The sequence below is a fragment of the Equus caballus genome, chromosome 11 (genome assembly GCF_041296265.1).
Source record: "Equus caballus isolate H_3958 breed thoroughbred chromosome 11, TB-T2T, whole genome shotgun sequence".
Taxonomy (NCBI): Eukaryota; Metazoa; Chordata; class Mammalia; order Perissodactyla; family Equidae; genus Equus; species Equus caballus.
The window spans coordinates 24,598,818-24,614,104 of NC_091694.1; the positions used below are offsets into that span (position 1 = coordinate 24,598,818).

At 45.9% G+C, this 15,287-nt stretch overlaps 1 long non-coding RNA gene across 1 annotated transcript; it reads left to right on the plus strand.

Annotated features, from left to right (window-relative positions):
* The first annotated feature begins 273 nt into the window (after positions 1 to 273).
* Positions 274 to 14,631, plus strand: LOC111775658 (uncharacterized). The gene is made up of 3 exons (XR_002811495.2): positions 274 to 505; positions 13,895 to 14,059; positions 14,415 to 14,631. It is a non-coding gene; the product is annotated as an uncharacterized lncRNA (long non-coding RNA).
* The last annotated feature ends 656 nt before the right edge of the window (positions 14,632 to 15,287 follow it).

A 15,287-nucleotide genomic window follows, 5' to 3' on the forward strand; every position in this document is an offset into this window, starting at 1 on the left:
AACTCCCGCTGAACTCCCTTGCTCAGGTGCTGGGAGTTACATCCTCCCACGACGAGGCCTACAGGGCTGCATCCGCAGGGGAGGCTCCGGCTCCGGGCGATGGTGACTGGCCTCTGATGCGGGCGGGGTGGAGCGGAGCCAATTCGGGGAGGAAGTCGGATCCCCAAACCTGGCTGTCCTGGGCACAGGTTTCAGGGGACTGTACGCGAGCCCGCTCTAGCAATCTTAAACAGAGCAGAGATGTAAAGAAAGATTTCTTTCAACTTCCTCAAGCGCTCCGGGCGCAGGTAGCACGCTCAACGAGGGGAGGCGCCACCTACAGGAGAGAGGAAGACCTGCAGCCTGGTCTCGAAAATTCAACCGCTCGGAGGCAGGGACTGACTGGGCACCGCCCCTCCTCCTCGTCGGCCTAGCCCTTGACGTTTATCGAATGCTCTTCTCGTGCCAGACAGTGTCCTGAGCGCTTGACATGTATTAATTTTTTTAAAGGTCACAACTCTATGAGGTAGGTGTTATTCTTATCCCCCTTCTATAGAAGAGAAAACTACAGCTCTAAGAGCGTAACTTGCCCGAAGTCACACAATTAAGAAGTGGCGGACCGGTTTCCCAACCCTGAGAGTCTGGCTCAGAGCCTGGGTGCTCAACAAGCGTTACACTAAGGAGGGAGTGGTGGAATGGTTAGAGTCAGTCCCAGCTCCACTCATGATTCACAGTGTAACTCAGAGCCAAGTATTTAACTCAGTGGGTCCTCAATTCTGCATCTTGGGGTTCCCATATCTTTGAGACTCACCTGGAGAGAAAATGGTTGCTAAGGTAATTGTAGTCTTGTGCAATAATAATAATAATAATAATAAAAAGGTGGAGGAGTAGGGTTGGTAGAGATTGTGTAGCTCTTGTCTTCTTTAATTTATAGATGAGAATCAGAGAGATAAGGGACCCAACCATGGTTACAATCTCAGAGACAGGGCAAAAACTAGAACACAGGTCTCCTGACTCCCAGTCTTGTGCTTTCCCCCCATACAACACTCCCTCTTTAATCATCTACAGCCAGGACTGGTTCCACAATGTGGTTTCAGAGCTCCAGGTCCACCCTCCAACCAAAACATGCTTTTTGAGTTTTTAAACTTGTGGCTCTTACCTGAAATCCCACCATTAGTGACTCATTTCTTTCACTAAGGCTCTGATTCTACCTACTCAGAGACCTGTAAGGCTTTTACTGTTGGCCATAATTTCATGTGTATGTGATTGAGTTCTAAAGCAATGCTACTCGAAGTGTAGTCCATGGACAGCAGCATAAGCGTCATCAACATATTGTTAGTATTGCAAGTCGTGGGTTCTACCCCAGACCTACTGAGTCAGAAGGACCTTAGTCCTCAGACTTCAGTGTGTATGCTTAAGTTGTCACCTGAAGAGCTTATTAAAACAGTCTCCTGGGACAACACCTCCCCACCCCATCAGCAGAGATCCTAATTCAGCAAGTCTGGAGGAGGGGCCCAATAATTTGCATTTCTAACAAGTTCTCAGGTGATGCAGACAGTCTAGGGACTATACACTGAGTAGCACCCAAACAGTTCCTGATAGCAGATACTGAGACGGGAGAATAAGTACCCTGGAGTACAAAGAGAGAGAAAGGTTATTGCCAAGGATGAAAAGCATACAGAATATGGAACCTTGGAGTCAAAACCTGCTGAGGGTGTGGGTTCACAATTGTGCCTGTGTCTTTCCACTTGATAAGTTCAAACACTGAAGCCATTAAGTGATGTAATACAATGTATAAATGTTTGTAAGCTGAATTTATCTAGCCGTGGTAAAATTTGCTCTTGCCTCACCCTTTGCTGAGCCCTGCCTGTCTCAGACACAAATGGAAATCTTCCCAGTGCCCTCTGACCATCAGTTAGCTCTCCAATTTCATTCCAGAGTTAACTGCACGGCAGCAGCAGACAAAGCTGGCCCAGCGGCAGGAATACTGTTCCCCGGTGCTATCACAAGCGCTTCTGTATTTATGTCTGCTGTGTGACTGTCACTTGTATACAATCACAGAGAGACTCTGGTATTGACTTGGGCTGCAAATCACCCCCATGGCACAGCTCTGGTGGAAAAGGAAAAGGGGCTTCAGTGGCAACCAGATATCAAACACAAATTACATTGCCTTGTACCAAAATAGGCATCTTTAAGAAATCGTGTCTTCTGGTCCTCCTTTGCTGTACTTCAGGTAATATGGTACCCAGAGGAACCCAGACAGATAACAATCTCTCCTGTTTGTAAAGACCGTTTGTGAAGGAGACTCCATAACCTCCCCGTGGTGGAGTATATTATTGTTCAGCAAATATTCAGTCTTTTCTATGTCCTCCATGGGGGGATAAAACTTCCCCACTCCACTGACGATGGGTTTAGCCATGTGACTTGCTTTGATCAATGGGATGTAAGCAGAGGTTTTTAAATCTACTTGCTTGGCTTGGTTTGGCCTCTTCCATTTCTACCCTTAGCCATGGGAAGAGCATGGCCTCGTCACTTCGTCCCAGGTCCCAGAGTGAGAAGGTACACGGAGTGAATCTGAACAAGATCCACAACCCAGGACAGGGGCACTGCAGCCAATACACAAACCTGTAAGCAAGAAAGAGATGGTGTAACCTCTGAGATTTTAGGTTATTTGTTACATAGCACTGTTGTAGTAAGGTTGACTGATACATTCCCTCCAGCACCCATCCTACTGAAGTTTTGCCAGGACGTTTTTCACTGTGTCTGATTCAGATCCCTCATACGTTAAGGGAAAGATCCATTTCATCTGTGGTCCAAACAAGGGGTCACAAGATTACATCCTTGACTCTGACTGTCCAAGAAATGTAGACATTTGTTTGTTTAGTATGTTGATTTGTTTAATACCTTGATTTGTTTAGTATCTATTTAGGCTAAGAAAATAGACATGCACTCAGGGAATCATTTGTTCTATGAAGTATCGCTTATGCTTGTACTTATTGGAGCTGTTAGAGGTTGTGTCCCCAAGAAGTGGTCGTATCCTTCAGGAATCAGAGAATTAGCAACGGGAGAGGTGAGAGTTTAGAGACCTGATTAAAATATTGTTTATTGTTGTTGTTAGTGCCGTGGAGCTCAACACTGGCTCCTAATGACCGCGTATATAGCAGAGCAGAACCCTGATCTGGGCCACCGTGGTGAGAGTGCCAAATCTTAACCTCTAGACCACCAGGGTTGGCTTAATCCCTTATTCTCTCTCGGTTCTTTCTTAGCACTATCACAGTTTGCAATTATTTTATTTATTTGCCTGTTTTCTTGTCTTCTCTTTTCTTTCTTCTTCTTTTTTTTTTTTTTTGGTGAGAAAGATTGGCCCTGAGCTAACATCTCTTGCCAATCTTCCTGTTTTTGCTGGAGGGGGATTGTCACTTGAGCTAACATCTGTGCCAGTCTTCCTCTATTTTATACATGGGACGTTGCCACAGCGTGGCTTAATGAGTGGTATGTAGGTCCACACCCAGGATCCTAGCCTGCAAACCCCAGGCTGCCAAAGTGGAGCATAGGAACTTAACCACTATGCCACCAGGCCAGCCCCTACCTGTTTTCTTTTTTTATTTGTCTCCCCCACTAGAAAGTGTTCCCATATGGGCAGGGACAATGCTTGTCATGTTTACTGCTTTATCCTCCAGTACTCAGCAGACTCTGGCATGTAGCAGTAGCTCAAAAGATATTTGTTGAATAAATAAATGAATTCCAATAAGGCATGTCGTTAGACCAGATAAGGGGAAACACTGAAAAAAGCAGCAGATTTGCAATCTGAAAATCTGGCTCCATAATTATGTGATATTAGACTGTTCAATGGGTACTAAATTAAGATAAACTTTGAGTAACAATAATAATAAGTCAATGGGGAGTCACCGAAGAATTCTGAGCTGGGGAAGGACATGACCAAGAGAGTGTCCTGGGATGATGTATCTAACTGCTGTGTTCAGGGGTGGTTTTGCAGAGAGAGACCAATTAGGTGGCAATTTTGAAGTGAGGTGGTAAGGGCCTGAAGTGTGGAGTGGCAGTGGAAGTTAAGCAGAGTGAGACTGGGGTGGAAGATTCAATAATCCCGTCACCGGATGGAGAAAGGAGGCAGCAGAGACGGAATGTCTAAGGTCACACCATGGTTCTATACCTGTAGAGCTGAAAGAATATTAACAGAGATGGAAATTTGGAGAAGAGGCCAAATGTTTTGGTGAGATGAGAAGTTAATTTAGATAAATAGAATTGTAGACAATGGCTGGTTATCAAGTGAAAACACCTTGCCCCCAGTTAGAAAGTCAGGACTGCATCTTGAGAGAGAGGTCAGAGCTGGAGCACCGCGTGCAGACACGAGACTGAGGAGGTGCCTGGTCTTGGAAGAGAAAAGCCAAACACTGAAGCCAGGCTTGCAGCCTCCCTAGTTGGAAGGGGCAAGAGGGGGAAGAGTGGCTGGTAAAAGGGATAGAGCAGGCAGGATCAGCAAAGGGTCTCAGAAGCAAAAAAGAAAAAAGAAAAAGGGAGAATTGTGATATTCAGCCCTGTCTCTTATAGGAACAGTGTTGGCTGTCAGACTTCAAGAGGCCTCCTTTGGGAGTGGAGGGGAACATCCTTTAACCTGACTCCCTGACCTCTAACCACCTGGGTGGCTGGGGGCCCCAAAGCTTTGTAAGCCTTTGAAGAAAAACCCAGGGCAGGGAAAATAGAGAAGTGTAATCAATAACAGCAAGCCTTGTTTCTTTCCAGTTCATATGCAGGAAGCAATCCAGGCCTGTAGCTGGTGCTATGATGGGTATATTCTGGATGTTCAAAAGGTCATCTGGCATGGAGACAGGCTAAATTATGGCTGGAGTGTATGAATCTGAGGAGGTTCTCCATTAACATTTATTAGGAATTGTCATCGCTTCAACCTGAATGGGCCCCAGATGTGGAAACCCGGCTGCCCCCGACTTCTCTTCCGGGCTGCAGTCTCTCCTCTGATTTATTGTTATTAAACATGACCAGATTTTGTAGAGGGGAAAATTGAAGAAAGCAACACACACATGGGGAACTGTTGGGTAGAGGCTGCCAAGAGAAACAAACCTTTTTATTATTTCTGGTGGCAGTGGGAACACATGGAGATGCAAACCATTGTTACGAGATCCCATAGTACCTCTTTCCTAAATCAAAAAGACGCAAGCCTGAACTTCTGGGCAGTCCATTCAAAGGGTGGATGTCTTAACCCTGAGGGTGAGAGAGGGGCTATGGAAGGTAATGAGAAATGCTAAGAATAAAGAGACAGTGCTTAAAATTCTAGAAGCCAAGGGACCCTCTTTCTCAAAATATATTACCTTCCGGGGCAGATGACTTCCTGGGAGACAGTCACACCCACTGGATATTAGGTCATTTTTCTTATCAGTAGTAGTTACTCTCCCACTGTGTAACCATTGTGAGGGATTCCAAGAAGTCAAAGTTAGAGCCCCACCTTTTGGTAGATTGTAACCCATTTCATTAATTCACTCATTCAACATAATTTTATTAAGCACATACTATGTAGCAGGCATTGTTGCAGGTGTTGAAGAAATTAGTAATGAAGAGAGATGAAGTCCATGCTCTCAGAGCACTTAGATATCTGGAAGGGAACAAAATCAGAAAATACTGAAAAAATAGCTACTAAACAAAGAAGTGTGTATAGAAAGGATACTGTATTAGGAGTCAGGAATCCTGAATTCCAGTCCTGGTTTTGCTACCTAAGAGTCTTGTGGCCTCAGGTAAATTATTTAACCTCAGCTTCTTTTTTGTAAAATGGTGATAAACCTGCCTCGCCTTATCTCATAGGTTTGTTGTAAAAACTAAATGGGGCAATCTATTTGCAGAGTTCCTTATAAACTGTAAATTGCTCTCTGGTGTCAGGTGTTTTTATGATAAGTGTCAAATAAATGGTCCAGTGAGTGTTATGGGATAGTACATTCGCCAGCCAGGAATCTGGAGACTTATCCCCTTCTACTGTCTCTTGGGAAAACGATCAAGCAGGACGATCCCCAGGCTGCTGGATGCATGTCCCTTGGGGTGTCTTTTACTGGCGGGGCTGGATATCTGTTGCTCATCTTACTAACAGGCCATCCCTGGGAAATCCTCACTTGACTTTGCCTTCTTCCTAGCCTGCACATGGAAATGATCCTATGTGGGAATCCTATGTAGGGGATGAATATGGGTAATGCGGAAAGTCTCAAAAGGCACTGGGTCTAATCACCTCTGTTTGCGTTGTCCCTTTTTCAGAAGATTATCTAAGTTCCCAAGGAGAAGGAATTGTGTTAAGCCATCTTGATCCATCTTCCAGCTTTCTATTCCCTACCCACCCCAATGTACTTATTCATATATATACACATGCTCACTAGCTCAAATACCTGCATCATGTCTGGGATTAATGGAGCCATCTCTTATACCAGGCAGCTGGACCAAGTGTCCAGGGGCCGAGGTCACAGCGACTTCCTCCTGGAACAGAACTAACCATGTGGTCTCCCTCCTAAGCCTCATGAGCCCATGCATCCTTGACCTATGAGGAGTGAAGGCTTAACCTGCTTCCTGGCACTCATCACTGTCTGAGTGAAGATTCCCATTAATCCAGAAATGGGAGCATCTCTGGCTTCTACACTTTCAGGAAAGGGAATACCACCCAAGATTTTTCTCCTGGTGGCCATCCTTCCTGCACATAAACATGAGCACTTCTATTTATTTAATGTTCAGGGTTTGTGAACAGTTCCCAGAGCTGTCCCTTCAAACAGCCTAGCATTAGGTGCTGGGGATGGAGCAGGGGCCTGAATGATGGCCAGGGCCCATCAATAATGATACCCTGGCAGCAGCAAAAATGGAATGGCCATTGGGCTGTTTTTCCACCTGGGGAAAAATTCTAATGGGGAGCAGGGACCTTTCTCTCCCCCTATCTAATCCCGGGGTTTGACTGAAAACCTTTTCCTTTAGGGAGATCATTCGCTTTCTCTAGAAGTGTTGATTGTAGGGGTGAGGACAAGGAGAGAGAGGAGTAGACAGGGAAGGTTATGGGGAACTTGGACTATTCCCTAAGGGTGTCTTCCAGCGGAGAGGCCTACCTTCAAGTGCTGGGGATTGGAAAACCCACCTCTTTCTAGCTTCGCCTTGGGAGAGGGCGAGGACAGAGCACAGAATTCTGGGTTGTTGCTAGATAGCTGGATTTTACCAGAAAGGTATTTTGGGAGAAGGAAAAAAAGAAGTGGTAGAAAGTGGGAAGGGAAAGACTAAGGGGGTCTTTACAGCTCTGATTTTCCCATAACTAGACAAGCCCACTGGGACTTAGTGGTGGGAGATGGGGATGAATATGGCCTAAGACCCTGTAGGGTGGTCCACAGGCCAGCAGCATCAGCATCACCTGGAATCTTAGACCTCAACCCAGACCTACTGAATCAGAAATTGTGTTATAATCCCTAGATGGTTAGTATGCCCATTAAAGTTTCAGAAGTGTTAGCCTAGGATGCTAGGATGGGAATGACTTCCTGCAATGAGCCACTGAGGATGTGTGCCAAATGATCTCTCTGTCCTTCCAAATCCACTCTCCATCCTTCTCATCCCCTTCTCTCAGTGCTGATGCTAGGAAGTGACCTTTATGAATTCCTTCAACAGGTTCCTTTGTCCTCTGATTTCTGGTTAGGTTCAGTCAATGGTCAACGTTCAAGAAACAGTGACTTTACCTGGAGTTTTTATAGGAGAACAGTAAGATGTGTTTACATCATGCAACAAGTCACTGCAAGAGAGTGAAGGTAGAGAGAACATGAGATTGGGTCTTTATTCATCCAGCTCCCTGCCAGCTGGTCCTCAAGTTGACAGTGGCTGTGTTCCTCGACTAAAGGCCACAGCTCCTGTGAGGCAACCCTCTCCTATAGCTGCCTTCAGATTCTGGGGACCGTTCCTTCCCCAAACCTTCAGGCCTAGAGTAGTAATGGTTCCCCACTCTGGTCAACTTCACCATCCCTCATGGATTTCTCTGAACCTTGCCCATATCTTTGTAAATGTGCCTTTATCAAACTCTCCTTCAACAAACCCTGTTGGAAGATGCCATCTCTTTCTCAAGAGGACCCTGATCAATATGAGGTCCTGGAGAAGAGACTCAGAAGGAGTTCTTGCTCATGGTTGGGGATGGGACTAGAAGAGCACTTCTAATTTAAGAATCTTTGAGATTGAAATAGCCACTTCCAATCCAGTGTACTATTTCTTGTGCCATTCTTGTTTCTGAAATAGAACATATGTCACAGGAGCACTTGGTACTTTCTCCAACATGCCTCAGCTTCTCTGCTACACACTGTTTGTCTTCGTGTTCATGTGTGGGTCACACAAGGGTAGACTGGAGCTGCCTGGTTCTGGCTTGCAAGCACTGATTTTTAAATTTTCAAGACTTTTGCAAAAAGCAGTTGTCTAAAAAAACTAAAATTATATAAAGCTACAGTCAAATTTTATATTAAAAAAATAATAAATACTAAAAATGTATCCCTTCCTAATTATTTTGCTAAACTTCACTGTAATCAAACCTTTTGGGGTTGTGTCTGTTGCACATATATGGTAGGGATACTATATCATAGTGTGCTACTGCACATCTTTTCCCAATTCTGCACTTGATGATGTCATAATGATAGTTTGAAATCTGGGGTGGTGGAAATATTTACACCCACGAAATTGGCAAACTCTACAAATCAGGACAAGGCTTGTTTTCTGAAGAGCTGTTTGTTTAACCCCACTGGGGTTAGTCCCTATCTTTGGAGGGAGCTGGAGAGATGAATGGGAGGAAGGGAATCCTTTGAGATGGTCATCGTATTTGGCCTTGGATAGTTTTAGGAGAGATCCGTATGGTTGGTTTCTGTGGAGAAAAAGCAGGTGGAACAGTCTTGGCACTTGACTAGAAAGGATAAACTAAACAGGCGGTGGAAGCCCTCTTTGGCTCCCAGGGCCGGGTAGATTAAGCAGGCCTTTTAGCACATGAGATGTGATATTAATAATAGCTTACTTTCACAATGGAGTTGTTTGGTTAAAAGCTCTCAGAGTACTTTACATCTCTTACCTCCTTCATCTGTCAAGTATTTGAGTGACCAAGGAGAGAAGCGATAGAGACATTTCTTCTTAAAGATAGAACAACTGGGGCCCAGGGAGGCTGAGTGGCCTTATTAACGTCAGAAAACTGGGGCCCAGAGGGGCAACGTGGTACGTCACCCAGACACCGATTGAGAGCCCCCCTCTGCCAGCTACCACTTGTGTGACCTTGAACAAGTTGTCCTGGTTTCCTAAGCCTCAGCTTCTTCATCCGTGGAAAGTGACGGGAGGAAGAAGTGAAAGAATGTGTGTGAATCACTGTAGTATGCGGTTAGTGCTCCAAAAATGGTGAGTTTAATAGATATACCCAAAGAGTTTGTAGGGGCACAGGAAGAAGAGCTTATATTACGCCACACAAACAACTTAAATGGGCATCATTGTGTTTACAACACCCACTGGTCAATCCACCTAGGATGGAGTTTCCGCTCGCCTTCACCGTGCCTGGCCTCGCTATCCTGTTGGTACCTCCCTCCCCCTCCTCTTTTCTCTCTTCCCTCTTCTCTTTTCTCTCTCGTGCAGAGCAATAGCCTCCCTTCTCTAAAGCTTTGGTAGCATCTGCCGTATGATAAACACATATCAAGGCATTCTTCTAAGCAGAGTTCCCTTCCTAAGAGAAATTCTATTAATAAAATATTACCACTCCGTTATACATATAGAGCCGTTTGCAGAGGGTTTTCCCATACACTACTTCCTTTGAACCTCAGAGCCACCCTGTGGCAAGAATTACAAGTGTAAAATTACCACTTTACAGTGGGGGAAATTGAGGCCTGGGGAATTGCCCAGGGTCACAACCTGTAAGTGGCTAAGTCAGGACTCGAACCTGGCAATGTACATTGCACAACACCCTGCTGGGTGCGATTCTTCCTTCCTCAGAGTGTGCATGTTCTAGTCGGCCTCCTAGAGAAACCTTCTTATTCTGCTCTCCCTGCCGTTCAGTTAGCGGCCTAGACTGAGAGCCCCTGGTGAGTAGATTCCTGAGCTGGACGCCGGGTACTGGACAAGGAGACTTGGGAGACCCAGGTTGGGACTCTGATTCCTTTCCTAGCTTGCTGGACAGCCTTGGGCAAGAAGAGTGGAGAGGCAGGAAGGTACCATGTTGTGAACAAACGCTACGTTCTAGGCACTACGTGCTAGGAACTTTATATCAGTTACTTCATTTAGTCTTTGCTACAACTCTGTAAGATAATCTCATTATTTTAATTTTAAAGATGTGGAATCCGAGACTCAGAAAGCTTAAGAAATTTGCTCAAGGTCATCTAGGTCATAAGTGATAGAAATGGGATTTGAACCTGTGTCTCTCTGACTCTAAATTCCACCTTCGTTTCCCGTACCATGTGGTCCCCCGGCTCCTGGTTTTCTGAAGTGAATCCAGGCACCTAACCTCTCTGGATCCCAGCTCACCCTTCCATCAACTGCTGGATTATGTTCCTAATCTGGCAGGGACACAGGGCTGGGAGACCTTCATGCCTTTATCAATCCGCTCCCCAGTTCGGAGGTCAGAGGTTAAGGATTCTGATTATTCAAGCCCCCCTCCTCCACCTCTGGGATGATGCTGCATTTCGCTTGGGGTCAGCAGCCACACCTCCCTACTTCTGCAACATTCTTCAGAACTTTGGCACCCCACCCACAATTCCTACCTAGCCTGGGGCGGACTGTTCATTAAGGGGCAGGCAGGGAGGTGGCAAACCAAGATAGCACAGAGATCCATCAAGGTGCTGGGCTGACAGGTGCACACACCTGCTTCTAGCCGGAGGAGCTAGCGGCCAGTGGGAACCTGCCTCATAGGAGAGGACTTTGTCTGGAAAGGGAAGGGAGGATGAAAAAAAAAAAAAACCCACGAAATCGGATCACTCTAATTATACGGCTCTAAATCACTGAGAAGAACCTCGGCTCAAACATTGAAGTAGTGGAGGAGAGATTTCTACCTTGACTCCTGCTAATTTTCATTGATTTATGTGGCTTGAATGCATTTATTTTCTGCTTAGAGGTGGCTCAGCTCCTGCTAAAGAGGCTCAGGACTCCCCTAACTGCTCTCACCGTGGAGAGGCGGGAGGCAGGGGTGAGTTTCCGGGCAGGGGCTGAGTTTCCTGCTCGGTTTCAGTTGCTGCCTCAGAGCCACGGGGCCTAAGGGGAGCTGCTAGCCTGCCGCAGCTGCCTCCCAGCTCCCATTCCCAGAGCCCACCTGCTTCTGGTCACAGCTCCTTGAGTTTAACACTCCTGGCAGCTTAGCACTCTAGTTTTTATGTGCTAGGCCGTAATATTTGGTGAGCTGTGAGATGAGGTGGGAGCATTTGCAACTGGCACTTCCCTTCCGGCCCTGCCCTGTGATTCGGGCCAGTGGTGTGACAAAGTGAGGCTGTCCCTCCTCCCAACTCTGGCTCCCACCTGTGGCTACTTTATGTGATGTCCTTCCTTCAATGTTTCCTCTTCCCCATGATCCCATGTCTGCTAGACTCCCATAGTTCTTGGCTTTTGAAAGGGCCTGGTCAGTCCTCAAATTCCAAACCATTTGCTCAGTTAAACATTCTGAAGAACAATTCTGAGTCTGCCCAGGACCACATTCCAAAAGGGGAGGGGTGGGTGTCAGGAAGGAGGCTTTCTCAATGTCATAGGCTTTGTAAAAATCTTGACTGATGATGAGAAACCGATGAGGAAGCCAACGGGTCAGCCGGTAGGTGTCAAGTTTTCTTGGGGATTAGAAGAATAAAAGAGCACTGCACAGACTGAAAAATTCCTCTATCAGAGGCTCATCACAAGTCATTTAGGCTTCTCTGGTCCATTTCTCCAGGTCTGTGGTCCCTGAGCCCTCCCTGCCCCTTCACGTGGCCCAGGGTCAGAGGTCAGAGTTCAGAGTCCTGTGGATCCCTCCAGGCATCCTCCATCTTTAGTTATCTTATTTTCTGCTCCATCTTCCCTCTCTTTGGCCTTCTACTTACAGCTGCTTTCGAGGAATAGAGTAGGTTTTGTTATGGCAGGATAGTACAAGAAAATGGAACTGATTATTTTTTAAGGGAGTAGTTTTGAGTATATGCGAATGGAGAACTTCTTAATAAAATTCTTACCAGAAGATGACTCTGAACTAGATGCAGACTCAGCCTTCACATACAACAGCAGCAGTGGAATCTCCTAAGGCGTCTTTGAAAAGGGAGACTGTCTTAGGCATTTGGTGCTGTGTATAGCCTAGAGATAGTGGGATGGGTAAGAAAACTTCTAGACTCCTGGGGGACGTGCAGTGCAAATAAATAATTAGTTAGGATGAAAGATTAAACTCTTATAATAAAGATTTCCCAAAGTGCAATGGCTCAACAAGATAGAAGTTAATTTTTCTTTCACAGAACAGTCTGAGTTCCAGGATAGCAGGGGGCTCTCTATGCTGTCATTCAGGGACCCAGGTTCCTTCATTCTTGCTTTTCCACCTTCCCCTGGGGTGGCCTTTGTCTACCTGATCCAGACAGGATTGAGGGGACACTGGTGTTCTGGGTCCCAGGAAGAATAAAAAGTGTAGGCGAGGCATACTCATTTCTAAGGCCCCCATCCGTAAGTTGTCCCCCATCACCTCTGCTTATATTCCATTACCAACAACTTAGTCATATGACCATCTTAACTGCAAAGGAGATTGGGAAATATATATATGAGCAGGCATATGACCAACAGTTCAATTATTATAGAAGAAGCAAAGAATGGATTTTGGGATAGTGTCATTACATCAACCTACATGTGACCCAAACACCACCAAATAGAGAATCTTCATTTATTATAAGCAATTAGGTCAGAGTTTTTGTTAAAGCAGGAAACAGGAAACCGATACATAGACGACATAAGGACGCAGGGTCCCTTTGAGCAATAGAGCATGTCCCACGGGCTTGCAAAGGACCTATTTCATCTGTTCTTCCAGACAGGGGACTTCAGAGCCGTCAGCAGCAGGCAAGAGTGACTGATACCCAGAACACTGCTTATAAAAAGCTTTATATTTGAATAGTGATTTATATTTTACGAGGATCATTTATCCACGTTATCTGATTGGATGCTGAAAACATTCTTGATTCCAGAAAGCAAGGCTCAGAAAGGTAAATGGTCTTGTGCAAAGACATACAACTTGTAAGTTGCAAAGCTGGGATCAGAACCCATCTTCCTAGTTCAAGTCCAGTGCTTTTTACGCAACAAAATGCTGCCTAGTCACATTACATCCCAGGAGGGTGACTCATTGGACATCCCATGGAGAATCAGGGCTTTACTTTTTTACTGGACTTTACTTGTTCAATATCCACGTGATTTAGATGCCATTATTAAGACATCAAGAGTCATCTGAACAATAATAATACTGGTTATTACTTGTTGACCACCTACTGTGTGCCAGGCTCTGAGCTGACCATGTTATATATATCTTATCTACTCCTTATAATGACTCAGCAAGGGAGACATTATTATCCCTAGAGTACAGAGGAGGAAGCTGAAGAGGTTAGGTAACCTTTCCCAAACAAACAGCTACTAAGTGGTTGAGCCAAGACATGAACCCAAGTGGATCCCTATCTTTTCTCTCTGTGCGACCTTGAAAGATGAAGGGTATTCGCTGCTTAGGCCTCAGGAAAGGACACACAGGCAAAGCTTGGTAATCTCAAGCCTGAGTTAGACTGAATTGTTTAAGCTTATCCCAAACTCCTGACCACCCATTGGGTATCCTAAAAATTGAGCCTATAGTCAGGTCTTTACTGGCCATGATGTCCAAATGTCCTTGTCCATTGGACTCACAGACATTTATGGTGTCAGAACCTGAAGGAAACAAAATTCCAACATGTCTCTTTTACAGATGATGACACCGAGACCTAGAAGGAAAAAAAATAATTTGCCAGCAGTCTCAGGGCTAATTCTTGGCAAAACTAGCACAATCATTCAATTCTCCAGGCCCCAGGCCCATGATGACCTCCTGCACTGAGAACTGGCCTCACCTACCACCTGTCAGAGCCTTCCACAAGTGAGTAAACAGAGGGGCAGAACTCCCTGGCTCCGTGCCGCCGCGGCTGAGACTGTCCCTCATCCCCACTCCATTCCCACCCAGCTGGACGAGCTTGCAGTTTTTCCAAGGCAGGGCCAGCCTGTCCTGAGCTGCAAGATGTATTAATCAATTTGATGAGGATGTTAAAGCTTTCTCTTTGCAACTAATTATGGCCTGATTTATAGGCCTGGCCTTGGTTTGATAGAGCTCTCCTCATGACAGGGATGAATGCGGTACTGGCATGGACCCCTTCATCTCTTCCATTTCTCTCTCTTCTCCCTCCTCCCTCTTCCCTCCCTCCCACGTCTCCTGACTCTGCTCTTGGTTCCCACAGGAACACCCTAATGACATGTTGACAAGCTGGTGAAGCATAGCTCCCTCTCTGTTGCGTCTGCCTGTGGCACCGCCATTCCTCCCGTGTTCTCCGACATGGGCAGATGGAAGCCCTGGCAGGCCCCAGCCACTACTCAGGTGCGGAACTAGAAGAAGCTCTCTATACCCCTTTCTTCTGGAAACAGAGAATAATAAAACTCTTCTGGGTTGACACGGCATCTACCTTCCCAAACACTTCAAGAGCTTGTTAAAATGAACTTCATCTCCAGTTGAACTGGGGATGGATGGAAGGTTTCGGGTAGGTTTTATTCGGATTATTTTACAGATGGGAAAACTAAGGCAGGGAGATGAACTTGTCCGCGATTCCACGCACGGTAGAATAATAAAGGTGAGAATGGATTGGTGCCTTGACTTCCAGCTCCAAGATCTTCCCATTGCTGGAGTCCTGGAGTCATCTTGCTGTACTGTCCCTAGGAACCCCTCCCTCCAGGCTGGCTTCCTTGTACCTCCAACAATTTCATACAAGGGGAGCCCTCATGTATGCGTTGTTTTCCTAATCTAAGCATGAGGGTCTTTGTGACCATAGTATGCAAATAGGATATGAAATAAGATGTAAATCATCACTTAGTGCAAAGAGTACGTATGCCCATGCGTCTGTACATGCAGGCCCGTCTCCAGCAGTCTTTATGGCACACAGAGATAAGGAACAACCCCAAAAAATCACCTTCCGTAGTCTTGAAGGCCATAATGAAGTCGCTGTCCAGACTCAGCAGGGTTCCAGGGGAAGCTTCCCAATGTGGGGGTAGTTCCTTGTATTCTGTCCCCTAAGTATTACCACCACTTCCCAAGAGTGCTAATGGAGAGACACGAAATT